The sequence below is a fragment of the Neovison vison genome, chromosome 4, assembly GCF_020171115.1.
Source record: "Neovison vison isolate M4711 chromosome 4, ASM_NN_V1, whole genome shotgun sequence".
In the NCBI taxonomy this organism is placed as follows: Eukaryota; Metazoa; Chordata; class Mammalia; order Carnivora; family Mustelidae; genus Neogale; species Neogale vison.
The window spans coordinates 38,586,920-38,603,441 of NC_058094.1; the positions used below are offsets into that span (position 1 = coordinate 38,586,920).

A 16,522-nucleotide genomic window follows, 5' to 3' on the forward strand; every position below is an offset into this window, starting at 1 on the left:
ACCACGACCAAGTGGGATTTATTCCAGGGCTGCAAGGTTGGTTCAACATCTGCAAGTCAATCAATGTGATACAATACATTAATAAAAGAAAGAACAAGGGGCGCCTGGGTGGCTCAGTGGGTTAAGCCGCTGCCTTCGGCTCAGGTCATGATCTCAGGGTCCTGGGATCGAGCCCCGCATCGGGCTCTCTGCTCAGCGGGGAGCCTGCTTCCCTCTCTCTCCCTCTCTGCCTGCCTCTCCATCTACTTGTGATTTCTCTCTGTCAAATAAATAAATAAAATCTTTAAAAAAAAAAGAGAGAGAAAGAACAAGAACCATATGATACTCTTAATAGATGCTGAAAAAGCATTTGACAAAGTACAGCATCCCTTCCTGATCAAAACTCTTCAAAGTGTAGGGATAGAGGGCACATACCTCAATATTATCAAAGCCATCTATAAAAATCCCACCGCAAATATCATTCTCAATAGAGAAAAACTGAAAGCTTTTCCACTAAGGTCAGGAACACGGCAGGGATGTCCATTATCACTGCTGCTATTCAACATAGTACTAGAAGTCCTAGCCTCAGCAATCAGACAACAAAAAGAAATTAAAAGCATTTAAATCAGCAAAGAAGTCAAACTATCACTCTTTGCAGATGATATGATACTATATGCGGAAAACCCAAAAGACTCAACTCCCAAACTGCTAGAACTTATACAGGAATTCAGTAAAGTGTCAGGATGTAAAATCAATGCACAGAAATCAGTTGCATTTCTCTACACCAACAACAAGACAGAAGAAAGAGAAATTAAGGAGTCAATCCCATTTACAATTGCACCCAAAACCATAAGATACCTAGGAATAAACCTAACCAAAGAGGCAAAGAATCTATACTCAGAAAAAAAATAAAGTACTCATGAAAGAAATTGAGGAAGACACAAAGAAATGGAAAAATGTTCCATGCTCATGGGTTGGAAGAAAAAATATTGTGAAAATGTCTATGCTATCTAAAGCAATCTACACATTTAATACAATCCCTATCAAGATCCCATCCATTTTTTTCAAATAAATGGAAAAAAAATCCTAAAATTTATATGGAACCAGAAGAGACCTTGAATAGGAATATTGAAAAAGAAAGCCAAAGTTGGTGGCATCACAATTCCAGACTTCAAGCTCTATTACAAAGCTGTCATCATCAAGACAGCATGGTACTGGCACAAAAACAGACAAATAGATCAATGGAACAGAATACAGAGCCCAGAAATAGACCCTCAACTCTATGGTCAACTAATCTTCAACAAAGCAGGAAAGAATGTCCAATGGAAAAAAGCCTCTTCAACAAATGGTGTTGGGAAAATTGGACGGCCACATGCAGAAAAATGAAATTGGACCATCCTTACACCACACATGAAAATAGACTCAAAATGGATGAAGGACCTCAATGTGAGAAAGGAATCCATCAAAATCCTTGAGGAGAACACAGGCAGCAACCTCTTCGACCTCAGCCACAGCAACTTCTTCCTAGGAACATCGCCAAAGGCAAGGGAAGCAAGGGCAACAATGAACTATTGGGACTTCATCAAGATCAAAAGCTTTTGCACAGCAAAGGAAACAGTTAACAAAATCAAAAGACAACTGACAGAATGGGAGAAGATACTTGCAAACGACATATCAGATAAAGGGCTAGTGTCCAAAATCTATAAAGAACTTATCAAGCTCAACACCCAAAGAACAAATAATCCAATCAAGAAATGGGCAGAGGACATGAACAGACATTTCTGCAAAGAAGACATCCAGATGGCCAACAGACACATGGAAAAGTGCTCCACATCACTCGGCATCAGGGAAATACAAATCAAAACCACAATGAGATACCACCTCACACCAGTCAGAAGGGCTAAAATGAAAAAGTCAGGAAATGACAGATGCTGGCGAGGGTGTGGAGAAAGGGGAACCCTCCTGCACTGTTGGTGGGAATGCAAGCTGGTGCAACCACTCTGGAAAACAGCATGGAGGTTCCTCAAAAAGTTGAAAATAGAACTACCCTATGACCCAGCAATTGTACTACTGGGTATTTACCCTAAAGATACAAACGTAGTGATCTGAAGGGGCACATGCACCCGAATGTTTATAGCAGCAATGTCCACAATAACCAAACTACGGAAAGAACCTAGATATCCATCAACAGATGAATGGATAAAGAAGATGTGGTATATATACACAATGGAATACTATACAGCCATCAAAAGAAATGAAATCTTGCCATTTGCGACAACGTGGATGGAACTAGAAGGTATTATGTTTAGTGAAATAAGTCAATTGGAGAAAGAAAACTATCATATGATCTCCCTGATATGAGGAAGTGGAGATGCAATGTGAGGGGTTTGGGGGCTAGGAAAAGAATAAATGAAACAAGATGGGATCAGGAGGGAGACAGACCATAAGAGACTCTTAATCTCACAAAACAAACTGAGGGTTGCTGGGGGGAGGGGGGTCGGGAGAGGGTGGTGGGGTTATGGACATTGGGAGGGTATGTGCTATGGTGAGTGCTGAGAAGTATGTAAACCTGGTGATTCACAGACCTGTACCCCTGGGGCTAATAATACATTATAGGTTTATAAAAAAAAATTTTTAATTAAAAAAAATTACTATTTCTGGGTAATGGGATTGAGGGGCAATTTTTACTTTCCTCTATTTATCTGTGTGTTCCTTGAATATTTTTACAATGCATGATCACATAAAAAATTGCCCATCTATAACCTCAATGGATTCCAGTAAAGGTTGGATTCTTGATGTACTTGAATATGGAAAGTTTTGGATTAGGAGCACGGAGGGAGGGGAAATACTCTTCATAGCAGAGCGGGATTTGGGATCCCAGTGCAACCTGAGGCTCAGGCGAGAGGGGAAGAGGTAGGAGGTTGGGGGGAAGGCAGCTTGTTCACAGAAGCCCATGTGGTCAACAGCGTGTGTCTAAATTTTCCATGACGTCTATTCAGTCAGATGCTTGGTGAGAGTGATCCTCACTGTGAGCACTGAAACTGAAACTGGGGCCCAAATTCACATAAGAGTTAATGCAGTGGAGGAGGCGCCTGGGTAGCACAGACTCTTGACTACCACGCAGGTCATGATCTCACAGGTTGTGAGTTCAAGCCCCATGTCAGGCTCTGTGCTCAGTGGGGACAATGCTTGAAGATTCTCTCTCTGCCCTTTCCCCAAATTGCATGCTCTCTCTCTGTCTCAAATAAATAAATAAATCTTTTTAAAAAAAGAGTTAATGTGGGGTAGGACAGAGGCAGCCTCTGAGGACACGTGACTCACAATGAGCAACCCATTCAGTTCCTCCAGAATCAGCAGAAATCTCAGGAAGCCTTTTGAGCTCCCTGGAGCCTAGACTTGCTCAGGCTCCAGCCAAATCTTTCTGGTTCTCTCTTGCTGCCTAACAAACTATCCCACAATGAGTAGTGTAAAGCAACGACTATCATTTATTATCTTCTCTCATAGTCCTGGGGTTGAGCAGGCTTAGCAGGCTGGTTCTTGCTGGGATCCCTCCTGTGGCTGCATGCAGACGGCGTTGCTGGCAGTCATGCCAAAGCCTTCCCCACTTGTGCGAATCGTGCCTGGGCTAGAGACGCTCAGGCAGCTGGGCTTCTCAAGGATTTCTCTCTGTCTCCATGTGGTCTCTCCACATGGTGTCTCCAGCTGGGCATATTCAGGGGGTCGGGACTTCTGACCCAGCCCTTCGTGGCTCCGAAGGCATGTGTACTGGGAGAGAAGGAACCAGGTAGAGGCTGTACAGCCTTTCTGACCCAGCCTTCAGAGTCTCACAGTCACTTTTACTCATTCCATTAGGCAGAGCATTCAAAAGGCCCACCCAGACTCCAGGGGTGAGGACACGGGCTCCGTTTCTTCATGGAGGGAGCATAAGGTTTTGGAATGGGCATGTGGGATCAAAAGTATCGTCCTGGCCATTTTGGGGAAAATACGATCTGCCACAAGACACCTGATAGATTTTGAGGGGCATGGTGGTCCCCAGCTGATCTCTGAGTTACAATCAGGAAAAAAATATTTTCTTTCTTTCTTTCCTTCTTTCTTTCTTCCTTCCTTTCTAAAGGCAAAATATTAACAGAGTAGACTTCAACTCAAATCAAAGATTATTTAGAAGAACATGGATGATGAATAGGGACTTTTAGTGTAGCAGATTTACTGGAATTGGCTGTGAAAATCATCATGAAAATGAACGAGCCAGAAAGAAAAATGTTACTCTCTTGTTCAAAACTCTTTCTGGATGGAGGTCACAGTGCTGGAAATGGAACAGGAAAATCCTGAAAGAGGGCCCAAGGGTCAGAAGGGTCAGACCTTGGCTGTTGGCAGGGATTTCATGGCTGAGCGTGAGAGATTGCTGAGTTGAAATGTTCAGGATGGAGCCTGTGGTGGGTATGTGGAAGAGGGACACCAAAATGAGTACAGTAAGCCCATGGGTCCCCCTGTGGGGATTCCTGGGGGGCATGGTGTGGGGATCCAGAATCTTCTACCCCACTCTGGACTCCTGCCCGTGAGTCAAGGGTGTATAGGGCTTGAACTCTGTTCATTGTTGGAGTCCCCAGATTCCCACCTCACTGAGCATCTCCTGCCAGGGAGAGCCCTTCACAACAGGAAAATCACTGCCAGTCTCTTGCTCTGCTTCTCACTGACTCTGCATTCTGAGTCCCCATTGTCAGACCTGGCATATCTGATCCTGGCCCTGGAGGAGCCTCAGGGTCATTTGGGTGGGGGAAAGCAGCTCTCTCTCACCTTCAGATCTGATGGACGAGTACTGGCATTTGTGTTGAGAAGGACTCTGAGGTTGCCTTTGCACTCAAAGGGAAAGAGGACCTACCTCAACTGGCAGTGGAAGGTTTTCTGAAAACAGCTCCTGATTCTTTTTAGCATTGGGCAGCATCATAGCTCTGCAAGCAGTTGGCCATCTAGCTTTTCCTCCCAAATTTTCAGGGCTAGCAGTCCATAGCCTCCTGTACCCACCAACGCCCTCCTAGGCCATACCCACACTTCCTGTACCCTATTCTCTGCAGACCTTAGTTGATGACATTTTGGTTCTGATTTCCTTTTTATTCTTTTATTTATTTATTTATTTATTTTAAGGAAGTCATCTTTTAAAGATTTTATTTATTTATTTGACAGACAGAGATCACAAGTAGGCAGAGAGGCAGGCAGAGAGAGAGAGAGGAGGAAGCAGGCTCCCTGCTGAGCAGAGAGCCCGATGTGGGGCTCGATCCCAGGACTCTGGGATCATGACCTGAGCCGAAGGCAGAGGCTTAACCCACTGAGCCACCCAGGCGCCCCGGTTCTGATTCCTTTTTAAACAAGTTGTCCCTTTGGTCTTCTTCATAGACCTTGGTAAGCCTTGAAAAGATCTTGGCGATCATGTAATTCTCTGCCCTTCTTTTACCAGTGAGAAGACTGAGGCCTAGAAGAGGGGAAAGAAGATTTTCCTGCCTGTCTCCCCACTGGCATCTCAAGCAGAGCTTACAAAGGGGATCCCTTGGGGCAAGCTTCCTTCCCCACTGCCAGTATCACCCTCTAGTTCCTTCCTTGCAGTGGCCAGGCAATGTCAAAGACCATGCCAAGGAGTGTCAACCAGGAACGCGTCTTCTTTCTTGAAATACGTCGTGAATCAGCAGGCAGGCCCCTCAAGACCCCAGCAATGCAGCTTGCTGGGTCCAGCACACAGTAACCCAGAAACATATGTGGTGAGCAATAACAGTCATAAATTTTATGAGATTATGTGTTCCTAATGTGAGATTTCAGGCTGATCTGTTTGTTGAGCTATGCCAAGCTTCAGCATGATTCAATCAAGTTGTGCTTAATCTTCCCTTATTTACTCTGGGTGAGGGTGAGTCACGGACTATGTCTCTAGTCCAGTCTGCTGAACTAATTTACCCCAAGGATTTTGATGGACTGGTGATTTGTTTTCTCTAAATGTCTAGAGTTTATTTACTTATATCATTAGATGGGGTCTGGATTATATACAGTGAGTATCTGGAGCCACGCTGAGGACCGAGACCTCTCTGGAGAAGCCACTAGGGACGGAAAATGCCTTGGAAGTGATCATGGCTTCTTGTCAGTCCTGGTCACAACATGCCAAGTGTTTTGTCACCTGTGCATTAACTCAGAGGATTTTTAACTCTGTGGACTCTTTATCATAGAGAAAGGCATTTTGGCCAACTCCCCAAGCCTCTGACCCTGAGCCATGAGGATCCGGAGTGAAGGGGGAATATATTGACATCTCATCCAAAGATGTAAAAGCCTGGAAAATTTGCCCGAGGCCGGGAGTGACTCCAGCCACCAAGCATCTCCATCTCCGAGTGTCCAATTTTTTTAAGCCTCTGGGGAGATGGGAACATGCAGATGGAATTTGGGGCCCGTGTCCTTAATGCTGGTTTCTCTGTGCTCTAAGCGGATGCCATATCCCCCTCTATGGAAAGCAGTGAAGACCTGTCTATAGCTTGATTGTGACAATTTGGGGAGCTCCTGGCTTCCCTGGATGAGGAGAAATGTGGGGTTTGGGCCTTCTAGGCTTGAGGCTCCAATGATGAGAGGTTCCTTGATTTCACCTTGGATCAGAATACCAACTGTTGCTGGAATCCAAGGGGGTATCCAAGATGTAGAACTTTCAGTACTGAAGTCAGGAAAGTTCTGGGCAAACCAGATCAAGTTGATCACCCTAATTTTGACGTCTTTTGTCTTTGGAAGTCAGACCTTAAGATCAAGACAGATCTTTGATTGGGATGGGAGGGTAACTTTCAGAAGCAGCTGCTGTAGGGCCTTGGGGTCTGGAAAGACAGATTCCCCATGGCCTCCATTGTTGGAAGAATGAAAGTATACAGCTGAGTCCCACCTAATTTCCAGGTTTTCAATGCACTATTCCCTCTGCTGAGAGGCACTGCCAGGTTTTCCTGCCAGTTGTGGGGCAATGACAGCCTCTGAGCCTGCTTTAAAAGGTAGAAAACTCTACAGTTTGTGTGGGGAGGCCAATAAGCCAAAGCAGCTGTCACAGGGAAGATGATGTGACCCTGCTGAGGAGGCAGGTTCCGAGGCTAGATATCACATTCCTGAAACCCTGATGGCCTCAAGCAGCTTCAGCCTGGCAGCAGGTTTCGGATTTATCTCTTGGGGGAAAAATGCGTTGTTTCTTTTCTTTATTTTTTTAGGGCTGAGAACTCTGACCACTATGGTGAACCCTTTGGTTATGAGGGTAATGCATAATTCTACAGCACCCTGATTAACAGTGTGGACCCTGGAGCCACTCTGCTGGGGTTAAGGTCCTGGCTGCCATTTAATTTGACCTTGGGTAAGTAATCTAACCTCTCTGGACCTCATTTTCTAATCTTTAAAATGGGCACACAGATACAGTGGCTGTGAGAAATTAATTAATACATACAAATAATTTCAAATAGGGCCTAGCACATCATAATCACTCAAAAAATATTATCTATGGACCTGGACTGAGATGGCTGAGTCAACCATGTTCAATCACCATGTATGGTAGTATACAAAGCTGTCTTGGTGGTCGTCAGCATCACACACCAGTGGGAAGCTCTGCACCAGGAGCCATGGTGGCTTTTCACCTCTGCCAGGTCTTCTCACCATGTCCCCGACTCTCTCTTGCCACCTGGTCACCACCTCCCAGGCTGGTATGGACATGCTGCACTTCCGGCTTAGAAAGTGGACCTAGACTGAGGCTGTGGGGTTTGATGAAATCTCACTGAAAGTTCGCACGAGAAGATCATTGACCACTAGCCGGCAGATGTGAAAATTCTGAGGTGTCAATGGCAAAGACCCTTCCAGACAGATCCCTCCTGGTCAATCTCCTGCCTACCACCAGGTTACAAGGCAGGCTTGCCTCCTCTTAGAAGATGCCTGTGACCCGCCTTCTCATGCAGAGTCCAGACCTGAACACCTTTCTCCAGGCTCCAGCAGGAAGAAACCCGCACACTTTCACCCCAGCTCCCAGTCCATGCTAGGAGCATCTGTAGACACTCATCTCTCCCTCCCTCTCTGGATGCTTCTTAGGGCAATGTGTTGAATTTCAGCTCCTGTATTATTTTGGATATAGCTCTAATTTTACCGAAAAAATCTTGCCAGATTAGCTCTGAGCAAATAAATGTAATAGTGGATGTTTTTGAAAGCCTACCTTTGGCTTGAATTCCACCATCTTTGTCTTTATTATTATACTATTCTCCAAAAAAGAATTGCTTATAATATCTAATTGAATTTTTAGGGCCATAATGGCATCAACTTAACTTTCCCATCCTGCATTTGGCAATGTTTCAAATTTGTGTTTGGTAAATGTGTTTTTAATACACATATCTATACAACTGCTTTTCAGCTTCAGGGAAACATTGTGTATTAAATGTAGATAGTAGATGGCATAAAAAAAATGCAGTGGTGTCAGAAGAGATTTTTACTGCACCATTCACTGCCAAGATTAAAATATCCATAGTCAAGGAACAGAAAATGCCATAGAATGATTTCTTTGAATCATCTGTTTCAATCTGTCGTGTTTTCCGTGAATATTTGTAGCATCGTGATAGCCATGGCCGTGCAAATTATTTTATTCTTGATTGTTTTTGTAGTTATTCTACTAACACTGCTTATAATCCTTTTCCAGTTGTGTCATCTACTGGAAAAAATACCCAAACATGTTTACATATAGAAATATTTGCATTTTGGGAATGCACGGTTTAACAAAATTTGTTATCTCTACTATATTCATCAGGGGTTGGGTCTCAAATACAACAACCTTAAAGTTTGTAGCCGAAATATTGAGTAACATTTAGCTCTTCTTACCTTAATCAGATGGATTTTACTCATTGCATCTGCTGCAATTTTAATTATTTAGTTTAATATTTCATCCCCTAAATAAGTGCAATATTATTTGGTGTAAATATTTATATTATGCACAAATGCTCTGCCACGATATTATCAAATTTTGCTCTAACTTCTGCCAAATGGATAAAATTCCCATTATCATGTTCATGCTCATAAAGTTTCTTGGATGTTCCTCTGCACACTAGACCTTGCTTGCCAAAAGTTAAACCGTGTATAATCCGCATCTGACAACAGCACAAAATTTTTTTCTCATTTTTGTAATTTATTTGCAGCATTGATAATTTTTTCTTTTCATCAGATTTTTAAGATTTCAGCTTTTCAGTACTCTTGGGCCAGGTCAGAGAAGGCTTTGGGAAAAAGCCATGCTAAGACTTCATAACTGGACAGACCAAGGTTGAGTTCACATTCTTGCAATACCCACAGCAGGACGAGGTGGCCTTCTAGAGCAGGTGCTTCCTACAGGGTGACTCAGTGATCCAGACAGAGACGTCACCTTCCTGCAGCTTTACCCCTGGGACACATGGCCTCTTTAGTCAGTGCAGCAGGCGAGGATGGTGGAGGATGAGGTGGACAGTCAAATACTTCAGTTCAGAAATGACGGGATCATGGGTGTTCACTACCCAGTGGCCAGACCTGGTCTTGAGGCCTCTCCTGGCTGCCAGGGGAGCAGAGATGTGAAATTCTCACACTTCCTTGGAAGGGACAGAGAACCAAATAGGAGTAAGCCTCAGACTTCTGTGCCACAATATCCTACTATTTGTTCTTGTGCCCTTTATTTTATTCATTTTTATTTAAAAAATGTAAATGCTGCCAGCCTTTGCACCCATATCTCATTTTTTTTTCATTTTTAACTATCCCCAAAGAATTGGCAATATAGAGAAAAACCATGAGTAGTAACTTTCAGAAGAAGTCATGCATAATAAGCTTAGGAAAACTTCCTATTTCTAATGTCTTTGGGGAAGTTAAAATTCTTATTTGAGGTTTAAAAGAAAAGTGGAACAATTGTACCCTTTTATGTAATATTCAAATTATGTGGTCTCTTTCGCTGTAACTACATCCTCTCTGTAGGTCCTTCATATTTCTTCATATTTCTTCATATTTCTCCTAGTTGTTTCTGGGAGTCCCTGGATATAGTCTTGAGAGTGCTTCTCCTGCTGATACTGTGGACTTCTGTTTATTCCATTTTCTTCCTGCTCTGGCTACTCCCATCACTGCTAAAACCAGAGTAATGTCCCCAAAGACACAACCTACACGGCTATCACTCACTATACCCATCCTTTCCTGTCTTGGTCTCTTGACTGACTCATATCATTAAAACACTGCACTCCTCCATATTGGTTAGCAAGCGCTACAGAATAAACTACCCCCAAAATACAGTGGCCTGCAAAACAACCACCATTTCTTTGGCTTATGAGTCTATAGCTTGACACGTTAGGCTGGAATTAAATGGGCAACTCTTCTGGTCTTAAATGGGCTTCCTCTTGTGTCTGTGGGTCATCTTTGCTGATCTTGACTGGTCATGTCTGGGGTCTCAATTGGGATAACTGGGCTGACTGACTCTGGTTCACAAGGCCTCTTATCCTCTGGTGGGCTAGCTTACATGGATGGGGAGGAGACCCAAGAAAAAGGGAAGAAGTGGGTAAGTCCCATTAAAGCCTGGGCTCAGAGGGTGCCTAGGTGGCTCAGTGGGTTAAAGCTTTCGCCTTCAGCTTGGGTCATGATCCCAGGGTCCTGGGATCGAGTCCCACATTGGGCTCTCTGCTCAGTGGGGAGCCTGCTTTCCACTCTCTCTCTCTCTATCTGCCTCTCTGCCTACTTGTGATCTCTGTCTGTCAAATAAATAAATACAGGATCAGCCCAGAATCAAGAAAATGGGAAATAGACTCCACCTTTTCATGGGAGAGCTACAAAGTTTCATTGCAAAGTGTTTGGCTACAGGGAAGAGTAAAGGGCTACTGCCATATTGGTTAACATTTAACAGCCGCCCCTTAGAATTGAGGTGAGAGTCCATGGGGATTGGACTAAAGGATATGTGAATGACAGGTCCAGACTTGCTCTAAATCACCCCTGCTACCACTATTGGTCTTTTGACTTTGAACATGCTCACACATGCCAATACCATGGCAGTTGGCGCAGCCTAAGTTCAAGCTCAACACAAGCCATGCGAAGGGGACCTGGGTATGGCTGTTAAAACCCACCAAAAACTTGGGGAAGGGGCTGTTCAAGAAGTTCCTTTAGTAACTCTCTCTTTTTTAGCCTCCTGCTTGTTGGTGTCACTTCCCTAGGACTACCAAAGACAGTAAGTCACTCTTAGGCGAACACCTTCTCAGGGGAAGGTGGCTGCAATCTGTGCCCTCTGACTCTGAGAAAGGGAGAGAGAGAAGGAAAGAAGAGAGGCTAATCCAGGCTCTGGGTCCAGACTGGCCCTTCTATGATCAAGGCCACATTCTGCCACTTCTTTTGAACTAAAAAGGGAAGCCATGGGGTATAGATGAATAATAAGAATATATTGTGACAATCATCCTTCACCTATGCCAGGAGGTCAATTTCTTTGTTTCACCTCTTAGTACCAACCCAGGAGGGGTTTGTGGACAGGAATAGGAGTGGAGAACCCACTGAGTAGACAGGTCCTCCCCATTCAGGGATGAGTCCCTCCTTATTCTAAGTCAGATGGAAGGGGTAGAAATTTTTATGTTACCTCATGTAACATCAAACTTTCAGCATCTCTAGGTGGGTTCTTGAATCCAAAATTAAACCAATTGTGAGGTGGTCTGAAAAAAGAGGGCTTGGTGGGGAAGATCCTAGCCTTGGAGTTCCTGAGCTGTGGGGTCCCAGAGGATGTCTGGAACTCTCTCAAGTTGTTTCCAAACTGCTTTTAGCCTTGGTGCAAGATTCAACAGAACACAAAAATGTAAAACAGTTTATCACTGTTGAGTAGGAGGGTTACCCAAAGAATCTTCAAGTCAGCCTGTTTTGGCTGGGCACCAGCTTCCTCTTCTGTAGATGAGGCTCAGGCTACCTTTTCTCTTTCACTGTCTCTGATGTGTTTTAGGATGAAATATGGAACAGGTTTGAAAGCAGCTTTGGAACTATGAAGCATTCCATAAATACAATTTTTTTCAATTATTTGTTCATTTATGGCTTGGCTACTTTCAAACAGAATTGAGGCAGCTCGCAAGATTAGTATGGTGAAAATAAGTCCCCAAACTACTATTGCAGAACCACAAGAAAAGCCAAGTAATAAAAAGAACGGGAATGAGGAAAACTCTATCCAAAATGCAGACCAAGAAAGGTTTCTTCAAATGAGCATAAAATTTAGCTCTGGAGGGATAACAGGATAGACAGATAAATATAGAGATCACTGATGTTTACTAAGCACCTCCTGTGTGCCAGACACTGCAGTTCAATTACATGAGCCAAATTATTTTTTTCTGAGCTTTTCAGGAACCAGGGTAAAAGAAAGGAATTAGGAATGGAAGAAAAGAAATCTACATAAATTTATCACTAGCTTTTTTTCTAGCTTGAGTTCTGAGAAGAGTCTTTATATACAGCACATCAAGGAGCATATTGAGGAATATCTTCTAAATTAGTATATTGTGTTTATGTTCTAGGTAAGATGAAGTAAACTCACTCTACCGTATCACTCCCAGGGAAATGCAGTTATGAAACCTGGACAGAATTCATGGGACACTATTTAAGGACTCAAAAGCAAATAGCAGTAGGCAAATTGGGAAAGAAAACCAGAATTTGATGTACCATTGAACTGGCCATGACTCACAGCTTCGACTCAGATGTGAGTGCAGGTGTGAGAGGTACACAAGGGGTGGGGTAAGCAAAGCCCCAGATTTCTGACTAGGGAACTGAAAAAGGAGAAAGCCAGGGAGTCGAAAAGTACCAGAGAAAGTGACCATATAAAGGTTTTGTGAGCTGGAAGGCTCGTGCTAAGCTGCACATTTGTGGATCTGATCCAAACAGCAGATCAAATAAAGTAGCAGGTAGACAGTAGTCTGTCTGCCTACGTCCCAGACTAGCTAGTGTAGAATGCATATATATGGACAGATCTAGATAACACTATAAAGAATTTAAAAGCTGAACAGGCATTGGAATCACAGCCCACATAACACAAGTTGGAACTTGAGGCCTGAACTTAAGTAGGTTCTTTGCCTCCTATGAAAAAAAAAAATTCCTCATAAGATTTAAACAAGACCCAACATCTCATAACATAATTATCAGACTGTCCAGGATATGATTCAAAGTTACTTGGCATATAAAGAACTAGGCAAATGTCAGTTTGCATGGGGAAATATAAATGCTGGATGCCAATGCTTAGATGACACAGATATCGGAATTATCTAACAAAGACTTTAGAGCACCTATTATAGAAATGATCCAAAAATAAAGACAAATTCTCTCTCCCTCTCTCTGTCTCTTTCTCTCCTGCTCCCTCTCCTTATTTGTCTCCCTTTCTCTTCTGTTCTTACTACAATAATAATGTTTTATTTATTTTATATTTAGTCATAATTTTTAATAAAAAAAAGTACTAGCATCAGTCTAAAAAATAAAGGTGCATGTTTAATGAATAATCAAGTACTGACTTTCCATTTCTCAAGAACACTGATGGTGAATATATAATTTACACAAAACTGTTGCTGACATCAGCGCTATTGTGGTTCACTGACCGTAGGAAAATAGAAGACACATCTGCTAAAGAAACATCAGCTTTTGTTGGTTATCAATTTCTTGCCTCTCAGCTCCAGATTCATTCTTTTTTTCCTGCTATGTGATAATGGATATGGAATATAAATATTTTTCTTTAGTCAAATGGTATTCTGTTAGGCTTTTAGAGTAGAGGGGAAAATTCTCTTGATGGGAATGGAAAACTAGAAAATCTCAGCAAGGGAATAAAAGATATGAAGGAAAACCAAATGGAAATTTTAAAACTGAAAAATATAACAATAACTGAAATAAAAACTCACTTACTGGGCTCAACAGCAGAATGAAGGTGTCAGAGGAAAGAGTGAATGAACTTAAAGATAGATTAATAGAAATAATTTAATCTGAAAGACAGAAATTTAAAATGTTGGGGAAGGGAACAGACATTAAGAACCTGTCAGACAATACCAAAAAGTATAACATTTATGTTATCAGAGTCCTGAAAGCTGAGGAGAAATTATGCAGTGCTGAAAAAAATACTAAAAAAAAAAAAAAAAAGATGTTTGAAAACTTCCAAGATTTGATGAGAGACATAAACCTATAGATTCAAGAAGGTGAGTGACCCCCAAAGAAGAGAAATCCAGGGCGCCTGGGTGGCTCAGTGGGTTAAGCCGCTGCCTTCTGCTCAGGTCATGATCTCAGGGTCCTGAGATTGAGTCCCGCATCGGGCTCTCTGCTCAGGAGGGAGCCTGCTTCCTCCTCTCTCTCTCTCTGCCTGCCTCTCTGCCTATTTGTGATCTCTCTCTGTCAAATAAATAAATAAAATCTTAAAAAAAAAAAAAGAAGAGAAATCCAAAGGAATCTTTCTCAGCCACTTCACAAACTACTAAAAACTAAAGACAAGAGAAAGTCTTGAATTCAGAGAAAAATAACACAGTCCTTGCAGTAGAGCTACAATTCAAATGACTGAAAACTTCTTATCAGAAATACTGTAGGCCAGAAGGAGGTGGCATGAGATTTTCAAAGTGCTGAAAGACAAAAAGTGTCATCCCATAATTCTAGTGAAAATATGTTTCAGGAATGAAAGTGAAATAAAGACATTCTCAGAGTAAGCAAAACTAAAAGAATTTGTTGCCAGTGGACTTGCTCAAAAAGAATTGCTAAGGAAGTTCTCCAGACAAATGAAAAATGATACCAGATGGGAAATTAGAACATCAAGAGTGAAGAAAGAGCAACAGAAATGGTACATAGCTGGAAACCGTCTTATTGAAAATGCAGAATTCTGGCTATTTCTGACATCAACCCTGAGGATGCTCCAAGGTTATATATTAAACTGCAGTTCTAAAAATCAATGCTGTGGGGGAAACTGGGAGCCACGCAGAATATAAGATCATGTCAAATCATGTCACTCCTCAATCCAGTGGTGTCCCATCTCACTCAGAAAAGTGCCAGTCCTGACTCTAACACACAAGGCCCTATGTGACCCAGACCCTTATTATCTCTTTGGTGTCTTCTCCCACTGTCCTCACCTCACATGCTCCTCTGTAGACAACCTGTCTCTTGTTTTCTACCTCAGGGCCTTTGCACTTGTTGCCTTTTCTGTCTGGACCTTTTTATTCCTCAGATGTCTGTATGGGGGGCTGACTTTCCCATCTCCTTCAGGTCTTTGGTCAAAATGTTACCTCCTCATTGAGAATTTCCCTGGCTATTCTATTTAAAACTGAAAACTCCTCTAACTACCCTTCCTCTCTCTTTCCTTATTGCCTATTTTGTCTTTCTCCATAGCACTTACCAAAATCATCATACCACCTAATTTCTTATTGGTTTATTTATTGTCTCTTGTGTCCCGCTTCATGAAGACAGGGGTCTTTGTCTCTTTATTTACTGCACAGTGCCTGGCACACATTAGGTAGATTCAATGTCAGTTCTCTTTGACTTAATAAAAGTTTACAATCCATAGGAGTAGGTAGTTAAGTATTTCTTAGGAAAAGAGCATAACCATTGTCTCAATTGGCTCACAGAGCAAACATTAACTCATATAGTGAACACGTCAGTGTTTTTATATTCAGCTCCTCTCCTTCCTTCTGGTGGCAGTTGGCCCATTTTGGGGGCAATTGCTCTCCCCATCTCTAACAAATGGTCTAATAGGAGTTCCATCGCACTCCCTGGCTGTGGGGGTAGGTATAGATGAAGCCAGGCCCATCAGAGTACTTTCCCAGGACTCTTGAATCAGAATGAGGCAGGGATATGTGTGGTAAGAATCTGTGTCCCTGTCACATGGAAAAGACTGCATGAGGGAGTAGAGAATGAGATATAGGGAGTCCTACACATCTAGTCTATGGTTGCAGTGGTAACAGTCATCCCATGATAACAGTCATCCTTCAGGCTCACACCACCCATAACCTTCCTATAATTTGACTATATAAGATAGTTAATCTGTTTTTGCTCAAGCCATCTTGAGTTGGGCTTCTGTCCCTGCAAAAAGATTTCTGAATAATACAGTTTATTTGGCACTGCAACTATCATCAGCAGCAAATACATTATATGTCAATATTGTGCTAGATCTGTGGCAGGGGGAAGAATGGATAAGTGAGACAGAGTCCATATTGCCAAGACTCCTTCAGTCTAGATGAGAAGACAGTTCTACCCCAAAATGTCATTTCAAAATGCCAAGTCAGCATTACAGATAGTATATATAGGCCATGAGAGGGGAAAAACCACTGTGGACTGAAGTGGTTAGAAAAGTTATCGTGGGAAAGGTGAAACTTGGGCTGTGAGTAGAAGGAAAAGTGAAACACCCATAAGCACACTAGATAGAAAAGAATACGCTGGGTAAGGGGAAATTCCATGAACAGAGGCAATGGCTCAGGTATGCTTAAAGGGATCATGTGGGTTAGTTATGGGAGATGGTTTATATGGTTTATAAAGTGCTCTCACATTCATTATCTCATATTTTCGCAAGAATCCAGCAAGGTGGTTCTGAGCCACCCAATGACTT

The 16,522-nt window shown here is 42.6% G+C and overlaps 1 long non-coding RNA gene across 1 annotated transcript in view; it reads left to right on the plus strand.

Annotated features, from left to right (window-relative positions):
* Nucleotides 1-7,293: 7,293 nt before the first annotated feature.
* The window catches only part of LOC122905546, a 40,770-nt gene continuing 31,541 nt past the window's right edge, over nucleotides 7,294-16,522 (plus strand). The window contains exon 1 of the long non-coding RNA XR_006384351.1: nucleotides 7,294-7,330. This is a non-coding gene — a long non-coding RNA (uncharacterized LOC122905546). The remainder of the gene's footprint in view (nucleotides 7,331-16,522) is intronic.